The sequence below is a fragment of the Vipera ursinii genome (genome assembly GCF_947247035.1).
Source record: "Vipera ursinii genome assembly, chromosome: 1".
Lineage (NCBI taxonomy): Eukaryota > Metazoa > Chordata > Lepidosauria > Squamata > Viperidae > Vipera > Vipera ursinii.
In genome coordinates this window covers 121,527,413-121,540,630 of record NC_139512.1, presented here as the reverse complement: position 1 = coordinate 121,540,630, position 13,218 = coordinate 121,527,413, and positions in this window count along the sequence as shown.

The following is a 13,218-nucleotide window of genomic DNA, read 5'->3' as shown; positions in this document are numbered from 1 at the left end:
AAGCGACAGCTACTCAAGCAATTCCCCGTGTAATGAGAGAGAAGATAAGAGAGGACAACCATATATACTTGCAACTCTACATAGTGTTAGGAAAACAAAACCTTGTTTCACCTTCAGCTATACAAAAGGTAAGGTTCACCTCTTCTTAGACATTAAGTTTAATTAGTTTGTTGCCTATTTATACAATAAATGTACAGTACAAAATTAAAACTGAGTAATGGACCTTATGTATTAAATTAGATGAAGAAGTACAGGTTTGGTTCTCCAGAGAAAACATTGTTTTACTTTTTACAGTTATTACAGAATTATTGTTGTTGTTGTTGTTGTTGTTGTTATGGTTGGTCTCACAGTCAGCCAGATGTTTAGACTGGATTTGGCATTTTATCCATATTTCAAGTCCTTCACAAGGACCTGGGACAGGCAGATGTTATTTAATAACATTAAAGTTATCATTGTAGGATGTCAACTGTTCCAAGTAAAACTGCCTTATGTGATATTTAAAAACAGTACCCTTTTCCCAGTGAATAAAACCAGGTCAATCGTTTTCCCTAGAATATACATCTTAAATTACTTTAACAAATAAAACTCCGCAGAATATAGGGTTGTTTCAAGTATGTGACATAAGCTAATCTTTCAGGTTAAATTGTATTAATGTGCACGGAGTCTTTTGTGAAAATAAAAAAAAGGATACTCCAAACAGCTAATGACCTTGATTTCCAACTCCTGACTACAGGCAATCCGTTTCCAGAAAAACGATGAGAAAAATAGTCTTGTGCGTTCTTGCTGTAATGCTTTGGTCACAAGGTAAGTATGATTGCTCAATACTAACCTTTCTTCTTTCACAGATGCAGCCCCTTCCTCTTAAAACTAAAAAGAAGGCTAGGAACAAATTCATAGCCTAACTCAAATAAATTTTCAACCCGTCAGTGTTACTGTGCCTTTATTCTATTTTCTAAAGCTTAGGGCCCATGTCAGGGTACTGGGGAAACCCAAGTTGGTGAGATGCAAGTAAGACTATATCGGCTTACACTGTACAGGTAGTTCCCGACTTACAATCATAATTGAGCCTGAAATTATGGTCATAAGTCATTGCAGTCAAAAGTCAAGGAAACCATTTGATTAGAAATAATTTTCCAGCCTTTTTCATGGCAATTGTTAAGCAGACACAGTGGTGATTAAGTAGAGGCAATGGTCATTAAGTGACTTCTGTGTTTGTTAAGCAAACCCATTCAATTTGAAGAATTACAGTTGGAATTGCTTGTTGCTATAAAACCTTCCTCTTATTACAAAATCATTATGTGAAACTGTCAATTGACAAAGCTAGGGTTGATATATAGATAATTCTTGCCTTACGACCATAACTGAATGTGCAAATCTGGTCATAAGTCCTAACAGTTGTAAAGTGGGTCACCATGCGACCACATTTTTTGCAATGGTTGTTAAGCAAACCTTGCATTTGTTAAGTTAATGCCACTGTTGTTAAGTGAAGTGACTGAACAATTGCTGACATGTGACTAGGGAACATTGCAAATGGCGATAAAGGCAGTCATGTGACCGAGAAGGACAGACGTTGGAACATCAAATACAGGTTGTCTCTTTTTCAGTCTTGTTGTAACTTCAGTCGCTAAGTGACTGATCATAAGTCTTGACAATTTCCTTATCTCTTGCCTTTAACATTTTTTGCCTACAAGTTCTCAATATAAAATCACATTCATAACAGAATAAAACATAATAGTTTTTTTAATTATTACATTTGTAAAGAGAAAACTTCACATTTTCATCTCAAAATTATTGAATTTGAAATTGAAGCCCAGGGCCTAAACATTCTAAAACCTTTGATGTAAATGTCTTCCTGCATTTTTACTCAAAAATCCCATTGATGAAACAGGTTAACAAGAGTATGGTCTATATGCAAATTACAGATTTAGTTGCCATTTTGTCTCCTCTCTTACAGCTGTGGATGCTCTGACTTGTTTTAACTGTTGCAGAAAAAATTGTTTAAGGAGTACACCTTGTCCTACTTTTATGGAAAAATGTATCACCATAATCAAGAAAATCCGTAGTAAGTAGAATAGTATGAGAAATAGGACATATTTAGTTCATTTTTCTTATTTTGGGAAGTTTTCAGCAGAAGTTTGTGCTGGTCCCTTGACACACATGCAAAGACAGTAGGAAGCAACACAGCTGCACAAATCTTGCAAAAAGTGCAATCCTACTCAGTGAAACTATGCAAAGAATACATTTTTATTTTATTATTTTATTTTATTTATTTTATTTTATTGTTTATCAAACAAAAATTACAAATTCGAATGAACAAAATGAAAAAAACTAAAATGTGACAGGGATGATAGGCACGTTAGTGCACTTATGCACCCTCCCTGCAAGAATCCCTTAAATATGGGCTGAGGTTCACAGAAGTTAAGCTAGAATTAAAAGTGTGAAAGTTAGTAGCTGAGACAACTGAATTGGGTAAGCTATTCCAGACTTTGACAACACTGTTCCAAAAATTGATTTTTTTTACAATCAAGTTTAAAGCGGTTTATATTAAATTCAAAGCGGTTATTCATTTGTGTTACATTCTGATTAAAACTCAAAAAAAATCATTTACAGGTGAGATACAATTTTGTATGCCATACCTAAATCTGACAGCAAGCGTTGCAGTTCTAAACTACCAAAACCAAGAAGTATAGTAGTAGTATTCTATTGGACAGAAAAGTGCAAGACGTTTCTTGTAAAGTACTTCTGAATTTGCTTGATTGTATGAATGTCCGATATGGGGTAAGGATTCCAAACAGTTGAACAATATTCTAAGATTGACCTAACATATATTTTGCAAGCTCTAGTGAGCAATACAGCATTTCCAGAAAAAAAAAAGTAGAATTAAATTCATAACTGTCAGTGTTTTTTTAGCAATGCTGTTACAATGAATTTTAGAACATAAACCATTAGAGATGGGTACACCCAGGTCCTTAACAAAATAAGGGTCATCTACTAGATCAATGCCACCTAACTTATACTTTGCATTCTTGTTTCATTTCATTTCTCAATATGTAAAACTGAACATTTCAAACCAATGTAATATAAAAAAGACATGTTCAGAAGTAAATAGATTCAGTCATTTTGTTTGCAAGACTTCTTGCATTGAAAAATTTACACTTTAAACCATTAGATGTGGTCCTTAAGGAACTTGGAGGCATCCATACCTAATCTTGGTGAACAGAGTGTGTAGTGTTTCTGGAAGATGACTTAAATAGGCCCTAAAAAAAAATTAAAGTGAAGATAACCTCTCCCAAAAAATATAGGTAGTCATCATTTAATGACCAAAATTGGGACTGGCATGTCTGTCATTAATTGATGTGGTCATTCAATAAGATATGACTTGCAAATTTACTGCTGTCTTCTCCATTGCACTCTGCTTGTTGGAAGTTAACTGTGGTCAGCGTATATAGTAACCCCATGATATTGGGGCACTACCACAGTCATTAATGATGAGGATTGGCTATCAAGTTATTTTTTTGGTGCTGGCATCAGTTTGAAGAGCCAGGAAATGAGACAATCACCAAGCAAGGACTACCTGTACACTATATTGCTCATTACTTCAAGTTCAAGCTCCTCTACAGGACTTTGATTACAGGGCAAGCAAAATGCTTAATAATGGGATTGCCAGTGCATTACCAGACAGCCTGCTGATTCTTTTGGATATCAGGATTGTTTTCAGGGGAGCAGGTAGATCACTTTCAGACCTTGCCACCCTGCCCCAGTCTTAGTCTTGCTATCCAACACGTTTTTCACATGAAAGAAGCAAGAATTTGAAATAATGTGGATGTGCTGCCTGCCTAGTCAAGCAGGTAATGACTTCCTGGCCAAAAAAGGAAAGGGTAATGTCAGGACCCACCCCAATCCACATCTTAGGAAATAAGGACTCTTGGATCCAAGTTTGTCCAAAAGAAAAAGTTTACTAGAATGAGATCGGTTGTGGCAATACGAGACGGGATCTGACATTGAGTTACATTTCAATACTATATAAAGCATTCCCGTTTCAACTCCCTCCCTTCAAATCCATTTGGTCAGGCTCACATCATTTACTTAGGTGTCAGGCCCTTTCGTGGGAAAGGGAAATCTCCTTGTGTTTATTGTTATTGCTTTCTTCCTTTCAGTTCCAAATGGAGATGCAATCCAGATCTCTCTCTCTCCCCCTGTTCCCCCCAGATCAAAAGCTTTCCTGGTCTTTGAAAACAGCCTACTGCAATCTGAATAACCATCCTCTCCCCCCCTCGGAGAGATGGCAGAATCCCAAGAATAAGCACAATATTCTAACCATGCATTTATGAAATGTGATATAAATGGATTCTGACAGGTAATCTATCTAGTAGGACCTTCCATCACCCACAAAAGATAAAGTTGATGAAGTGAATGATTAGATTTATTTTTTCCCAACTAAAGCCACTTTTTTTTCTCCTCTGTAGGATTCACAAAACCAATTATTATGAAGAAATGTAGCACAGAGTTTATATGTCAAATTCTGAAATTGGTAAAAAAACCAGTTGTTCAAGTCACTTGTTGTGACTCTGACAGATGCAACCATTAGTGTTTATTTTCATCTGGAGATCTCCACAATGACTTCATAGGTCTCAACTCCTTGGTGCTTTATGTGATTTGTCTGAAATCCAAGACCAAAGTGGAATGTGGTATGTGATCGAAAAGCAAATAAAAATATGGGGGGTTTCTTACAGTATATCTACCTGTGTCTACACCAAATCAGAGCTGTTGGCATTTTACCTGCTAATTTAGTTCACAAAAGGAACAAGGGCAGAGAAAAGGACTCAGAAGGGATTCTCCCTAGTTCCCTGGAAAGTGAAAGCAGGGGGGTGGGGGTGGGAGGAAGAGAGTGCTTTCAGACTTGCAAGAATCACTGTAACCTGGGACCCGTTACAAGATATCAACTGCCCAATGCTTAGTAGTAGTTACCTTCTAGATCACAGGTGTCAAACTTGCCATGTCACATGATATGTTGCGGTGTATCGCAACTCTTTTTGCATTGCCGGCAATGGGGTGGGTGGTGGCTTCGGTATGATGAAACCAGCCTGTGGCCAGCAGTTTGACACCCCTGTTCTAGATAGTTGCAGTATGATTTGCCATTGGAGGAGACTGGCCTACATTTATTTATTTACTTAATAGACTGCCCACCTCATATACATGACTTGGTGGCTATTGTTAGGGACAGATTACTCTCACCCGTCTATGCTATACTAATCTTGGTATTTACTTTGATTGACCTTGGAACTCCAGAAGATGAAATGCCTGGAATGCCAATGGAGAAAAATGAGGAATGAATCTGATCAAACATGAGTAACAGCTCATACAGTACCGTATTTGGATTACATTACTTCAATAAGGATGGGAAAATCTCAATACTTCTCAGCCCTTTTTGTGTCTGCTGATGATCATCTAATGGCCTTAAAGTGACAGAATCCTCTGCAGGTCCACTGTAAAGAAGATTCTAACTATCTGATAGACAAAGTCACTCAAATCCATGTAATGTTGTATGAATAGGCAGATTCAGTTGAGGTGCCTGAAACATAGTCTTTTAGAGTTATCTGGAATGAATTTGAAGCTGTGACTCCCAATGAAGTGGATAGGGGCCTCCAAAAGGTGGGTTTAGCAGCCTGCCTATATTACATTCAGATCCTTCCTGGGTGCTCAAGGCTGCTCAGGAGGAGATTTATAATTGGGATTACACAGTGGTGTCAGCTTCTTTGAGAAAAATTTTATTTTCTTTGGCCTAGATAGGAAGTAATCCTGGGACTTGATGGTTTTGAGCAATTATTATCCTGTCCACAAACTTTGTAATGGAGGTTTTTGAGAAGGTGGTAAACCAGCAGTTATGGAAGATCCAGGGGGAATCTTCCAAGACTCAATTCAGGCTGGGATTCTATATAGGGATGGCATTGGTTGTATTTGCAGATGACAGTTTTGCAGAGTAGAAGGGGAGTGCATCCATCCTTATGCTCCTTGGTCTCCTTGATCTCTTGATAGCCTTTATCATTATATCCTTCTGGACCAGCTGTGAGGTTTAGAGTTGGGGTGGAGAACATCATGTCACAGAGGTTCCTCTTCTTTCAAAACAGCTGGTTTCAGTCAGTGTTAACTGGAAGGGAGAGGTCATCCATCGGTTTGGTGTCTGGTATATCAGCTTTATATCTCAACACTGGACAAACTAAATAATGTCTTCAGTATCCTTTCCCAGTGTCTGGACATTGTGTGGGTCTGAATGGGGAAGAACAGACAGGCTCAGACCCATCAAGACCAAGTATTTGTGGATATTCCCTCCCTGCCGCCTCGTCTTCAGATTTCCATCTTACTGTAAGTCTTAGATGGGGCTATACTTCCCCATTCAAGGTCATCATGGACTCACATGTTTTGCTTGAAGAGGAGCTAGAAGCTATGACCGAGTGAGCCTTGGCACAGCTTCATATACAGAACCAGTTGTGCTTGTTCTTTCTTTGGGAGACTCTCCAGAAAGTTGCTTGTACTCTCACCACTTTGAATACTGCACTGTGTTGTACCTGGGGCTGCCTTTCAAGACTCCAGAAGTTACAGCTGGTCCAAAATTCAGCAGCACAGCTGGCAATGGCCATGCCTGGATAAGTTGCACTGGTTACCAATGAGCTTCTGAGTGTAATTAGGAGTTGTTTATCACCTATAAAGCTCTGCATGGCATGGGATCAGGTTAGACCACCTATCACCCATGATTTCTGCCCATCCATCAAGATCAGCTAAAATGCATTCTCTACGGTACACTTCTGCTCATTCTTATATGCTAGATTATCCAAGCACCATTTCACAAGAAACAAGTTCTCAATTGATTTCTAAAGTTGTGCTATTTTGGTTTTTTTTTACATCTGTACAAGATAGGTTTTTTGTGGCATTTTAGAAACTAATAAAATTATTAGTTAATAAGGTGTCATGAATTACAAGCCACTTCTTTAGATCCATGAAATTCCCAATACAGAAAAAATGCTTTAGAATGATAAAGACAAATACAGAGACAGGAAAAGAAACACACACACACACACACACACACACACACACGTACATAGTGTATACCCTGACAAATGATCAACAAACCTGAATTTAAATTTGCAGGAGGAATTCTGAATCCTTTCCTGAAATCACCTTTGAGAAAAACCAGATTCACATATCATGCCAAGGGCCTGAACATTCGGCTTCCAAACTAGGTTAATGGGATTAAACCCTTACCATTCCCATTGCACTGGCCCCTTATACCAAGCTTGTGCCAGAGTTGAAGCCAGGAGTCTATTGCCTATTCAAGGACATGAAAATTGAAAGCAATGATAAGCTTCGGGTTGTCATTTCCAGTTCCTGCCAAACAAAATATATAGGATAGCTTAATCTCTTTGCATGAACTGGAGCTAAAGGGGAAGCTGCTATTTGTGTATTTTAAAAGGAGAGCAAATGTTTGCAGTCAAAAACATTTCATCCATCCAAAGCCAATATAGTTCATCCATCCAAGAACTAATAAAATTCATCAATGGGAAGAGAGCCCTACTTTAAGTGAGCAAGACTTTGCCAAGTTGGGACATTAAGGTACTGTTTCATTCTTGACTCTTTGCTCTCTGGACATCTGATTCCCATAAAGAAATTTAGCCGCTTCACTGCAGAGGATGTTGTGCTTCATACAGATGAACACTGCAACAGTACCACAAGGGAACATTTGTTTAGACCAGGGGTAGGCAACCTCGGCTCTTTTATGACTCATGGACTACAACTCCCAGAATTCCTGAGTCAGAAATTCTGGGAGTTGAAGCCCATGAGTCATAAAAGAGCCAAGGTTGCCTACCTTTGGTTTAGACCCTATGGACCAAAACTACTAGGTGTTGCGCAACGTTTCCCTGAGAATCTGCAGGGAAATTCAGACGAAGTCTGGATCAGAGCCTGGAACTGGCATCTTTTCCTGCACACTGGTATTTACTTTGGTTTCCCATGAAGCCCTAAAACCCCCAAATAAATAAAATGTGGACTTTACTGCTTAAATAGGAAAAAACAACAACCCACAAAAGCTCATGAATTTTCTTCTTGTTCCTGTTTGATGGTCTAGGTATCCACATTTGTTATCAGAAGCATTTCAACCTAATCCTGCTCTTTATGATTCACCATTACTATCATTGCAACTACTATGGGTTTTAGGTGCCTTGATTCAATAACCGTTGCAGTATTATGCACCTTGGGCTAATGTGACAATACAGATAAAGAAATGTTTAGAGTTTAGAACATTTTATTCATCCAAAGCCAATAAAATTTATCCACCCCAGAACAAATAAAGTTCATCCATGGGAAGAGAGTCCTACTTTAAATGAGCAAGACTTTGCCAAGGTAGGACATTAAGGTATTGCTTCATCCTTGGTCCTCTGATCATCTGGTCCTCATAAACAAATTTAATCACTTCATTGCAGTGAATGTTGTGATTTATACAGCTGAACATTGCAACAGTATTCCTATTTGTTTAAGAAGATCAGAGAGCATAAATAAAATCCACAGGGACCTTACATAAAACAGCAAAATAAAGTTGCATTCCATTTCAGCCACAATAAAGGTAATATTCAGATTTTGTGTACCATAAGATTAAAGAATATACTATTTATTGTCCTTTTTATATAACCAGGTGTTGACAGTAAGTGTTTGGGTCAGAAATGTACTTTTATAAACCAGAGTATGACTATTTGCTCTCTGATGACCTGGTCCCCATAAAAGAATTTAACTACTGCACTGCAGTAGATGTTGTGCTTCATATAGCTGAATATTGCAACAGTATCCCAAGGGAATGTTTGTTTGTGATAAGACCTTCCATTCCTCTTATCTTTTTTAAAAAAATCAGGAAGGTGATTGCAGAACAAATGATAGAATTTTTAAGTATCAAGAAAGAAAGATACATAAGAATAGACAGCAGATCAGAGAGCATAAATGTAACCTGTGCCAACCTTACATAAATTAGCAAAACAAAGATTACGTTCCATTTCAGCTGCACAAAAGATAAGATTCAGATGCTATGTACCATAGGATTAATGAATATATTATTTATAGTCCTTTATCTCTATAACCGAGATACAAGGAGCTAATAGTTTCTGAATTAGAAATCCACTTTTGTATACTAGAATATGAAATCTTCTGTAGAAATTTCATTCCAATTTTTTTCCTCTGGATTGCTACAACTTTGAACATCTGTCAGGGTGGTGGTGGTGTTGCTTGAAATATATTAGAGAAAAAGATAAAGAAATGGAGGGAGAACTGGTGACTCTCCAGATATACTGTATGTAACAACCTGCCTCCAGAAGCAGTGAATGCTCCAACAATGGAAGTTTTTAAGAAGAGACTGGACAGCCATTTGTCTGAAATGGTATAGGGTTTCCTGCCTGAGCAGGGGGTTGGACTAGATGACCTCCAAGGTCCCTTCTAACATTATTATTGTTGTTGTTGTTTTGTTGTTTTGTTGTTGCTGTTGCTGTTGTGTTGTTGTTGTTGTTGTTATTATTATTATTATTATTATTATTATTATTATTATTATTATTATTATTATTATTATTATTATTAGACTGGAATTACTGGTAGACAAAGTAAAAGCCAAAAGCCACTCTATGTGTGTGTTTCTATTTGTGTTTGTGTTTGTGTACACATATGCACCATCAAGTTAGTATTGATGCCAGATGATTACCAGGGCACAATTTCAGAAGTAGTTTGCTGTTGCCTGCTTTCTAGGGCTGGGAAGGAATGACTGGTTCAAGGTCACCCAGCTAGCTCATTTGCTAACTGATGCCTAAATCACAACAGTAAACTGGCTCCTGTGTGTATGTTTGTGCATGTCCATGTCCGTGTGCACATGGAATCATGGACTGTAAATGGTGGAAATGTTCTTAGAAATCATCCAATCTAATGCCACGCTCACTGCAGGAATTTAATACCGTAACTTTTCTGAAAGTAGCCCTCCATCTTCTGTTTAAATCTTTCCAGCAAAGATGATTTAATTGTCTTCCAATACCATCTGCTCCACTGTTGAACAGCTCTTATCATGAGAATTTTTTTTCTGATGCCAAATGAAAATTGCTTTCCTTATCATTTAAATCTATTGCCACATTAGGTCCACCACATTTTCATGGTCCACCTAACAGGTGACTCTCCCAGAAAGGAAGACCAGACCAGTATTCCAGCTTCAGTCACACCCAGCACAGCATCAAGTTGAACAATCTGTTCCCATAATCTCAGCACTGTACCTCTGTTGATACAGCCCAAGATTGCATTTGCTCTTTAGACAGTTGCACACATTGCTAGTTTATGTTGATCTTGCTTTATCAGGGCCTGATCATTCTCATAAGAACTATTGCCAAGCCAGCCTCCATCTGTCTTCCTCTAGTCTAGCTGCTGTACTAGCCCTTCCTTTAACAACTGACGTGGCTCCAAAAACTCTTTGGGCTGTTTTAGCTTCACTTGCCTCGGAGTCTGGCTTTGTTCTGCAATTTAATTTTTGTGTTGAGATTAAGCACTTGGTGGTATGCCTCTTTGGTAATTTCACCTATCTTCTGTTTTCTATACCTGTCCCTTTTAATTCTCAGTTCAGTCAAAAATTCCCAATGCATCCAGAGCAGTTTCCTAAGGTCTTTTCCATGTTATTTTCCTCATTGGAATGGAGTGTGAATATACGTCTGATAAATTATTTCAGAGAAATTCCCAATCCTCTAGTACTCCTTTTGTCCAAATCTAGGTTTGTTGAATTTATTTATTTATGTCTAGTTATATGGGTGCCATGTCAACAAAGCCAGCTCTGGGTGGTAAATAAATTTTACAATAAAAAGAATAAAAATATTATTTTTTAAATTTGCCTGAAATCTGCTATATGTGCACAATTAAGGTCCAATTATTTTATTTCTTGATCTATGTCTTAAATTTACATGCTGATCTCTTTGTCTCCTCTTAAACCTTATGGAAAATGATACACTCAGCAAGACTAATGTGAAATTTTGTCCCCTTGTAGAATTTGTTTTCCAACAAATGTCTTGTGGTTGAAATCTTCAGTGTTGACGACAACTCTGATCCCTAAAAGTTCCCTCAATTCATTCAGAAGGGCATTATCCAGATCAGTAGTGGGATTCAAATATGTGAACAACCAGTTCTCTGTGTGGATGCCACTTCCAGAAGTCCATTCTGGGCCTGGGCAACAAAAAATTGGCTACTGGTTCTGCCGAAGTGGTCTGAACCAGCTGAATCCCACCAGTGATCCAGATCTCCTGCCTGGTTTGACAATCTATAGCACAGCCAACAGTGATACACAGTGTATTTCTGATTCCTGTTTTCTGTATTCTTATTCAAACACTTGACTGGACGCTCATGCTCTGATTCCCAGACCTTGATATGAGCATTTCCTTTGCATATAATGCTACTCCTTCTTTACTTTTTTAATGGTGTGTTCTTTTTGAATAAATTATACCATTACTATGCCATTTATAAGTTTGAGTCCTTCCAGGTTTGTTTTTTTAATACTTGCAACATTCAAGGACTTCAGAATACAACTCTATTGTTTTATTGATGGACTCTGGAAAAGCTGATTTTTGCACATCAAAGGAAATAACTTTGGCCCAAAGAAAAAATATTGTATCCTTATCTTCAAAAGGTGGCATGGATGCCATGTTAAAATTCTAATACCTTCATTAGTGAAATGCAATAATAAAGCCTACAACTTCATGTACAACATTTGTTTAATTCCTTTAACACTGAGTATTAAATTGAGCTGTGGTGGCGCAGTGGTTAGAATGCAGTTCTGCAGGCTACTTCTGCTGATTGCCAGCTGGCTGCCTGCAGTTCAGCAATTGGATTCTCATTGGCTCAAGGTTGATTCAGCCTTCCATCCTTCTGAGGTTGGTAAAATGAGGGCCTAAACTGTTGGGGGCAATAGGCTAACTCTGTAAACCGCTTAGAGAGGGCTGTAAAGCACTGTGAAGCGTTATATAAGTCTAAGTGCTATTGCTATTGTTAAATATAATTCACATTTAAGCAATTGTTGGATCAGTAAAGATATAGTGTAATATTTGTTTCTTAAATGCTAAATTAACCATGTAACATTTTAAACCTTTTCTCTATAATATGGAAATTGGTAGTGATTTCTGCTCTCAGCTCTTGGTCTGCCAAGGTTCTTGACCTCTAATACCAGGGCTTACAGATCCTTGGCATTTTTGGTTAACACAGTAATTATCATCAGCACAGCACAGATGATTGAAGTATCTTCCTGCAATCTTAAAACTACATTCATCTTCTTTCAATCCAGTTTATCTTAATATATAGGCTGAATAAATAAGAGGAGTGTATGCAGCTTTATTGCACTCTTTATTGCACTCAACCTGAAGCCAGCCTATTTCTCCAGGTTCTGTCTGTACTGTGACTTCCTGACCTGTATGTTTCTCATGAGGCACCAAAGAAGTGAGCTAAGCTCTTCTGGTAAACCACTTTCCAATGTTAGGTCTGTTGAGTTTAATCTTTAAAGCAACTGGATTTATTTGGAGTTCTCAGTTGTACTTGTTTGTGTTATTTTCTGGAAACTGAGGCTGTAAGCTCTTCCTGTATTTGCTTATCCTTTCTAACCTTCATTTGTTCTCCTGAGCAATTTTGTTTTCTTTGACTATTCATTAACAGATCAGAGTTGGTGCCAATGTGCTAAATTACCGTAAAAGCTGATATGCTGTTCTATATAGATATCTGTATATAAATTTGCATGAAAGTTTCAAAGGCTAGTTTTAAAGCTGATATCACCTCTATAATAAATTCTTTATTCGAGGAAATGTTCCCCAAAGTAGGAATATCTTATGAAACAGGAACTGAGGGAAGCAGCCAGTTCACTGGTATTACATTAATTATATCAAATCCTAAATGTTCATCAGTCTTTGCACACATTATTGGGCTTTGTGGAAGAAAATTAAAGGCCTGACTGACAAATCTGACTAATGAATTAGAATCCAGAGCCTTGGTGGAGCAGTGGGCTAATGCCTCCTTAAGTAACACCAGCTGCCTGCAATTAGTGCAGGTTCGAGTCCCACCAGGCTCAAGGTTGACTCAGCCTTCCATCCTTCCGAGGTAGGTAAAATGAGGACCCAGATTGTTGGGGGCAATTAAGCTGACTTTGTAATAATGCTGCTTGGGGGTGTGTGCATGAAAGCC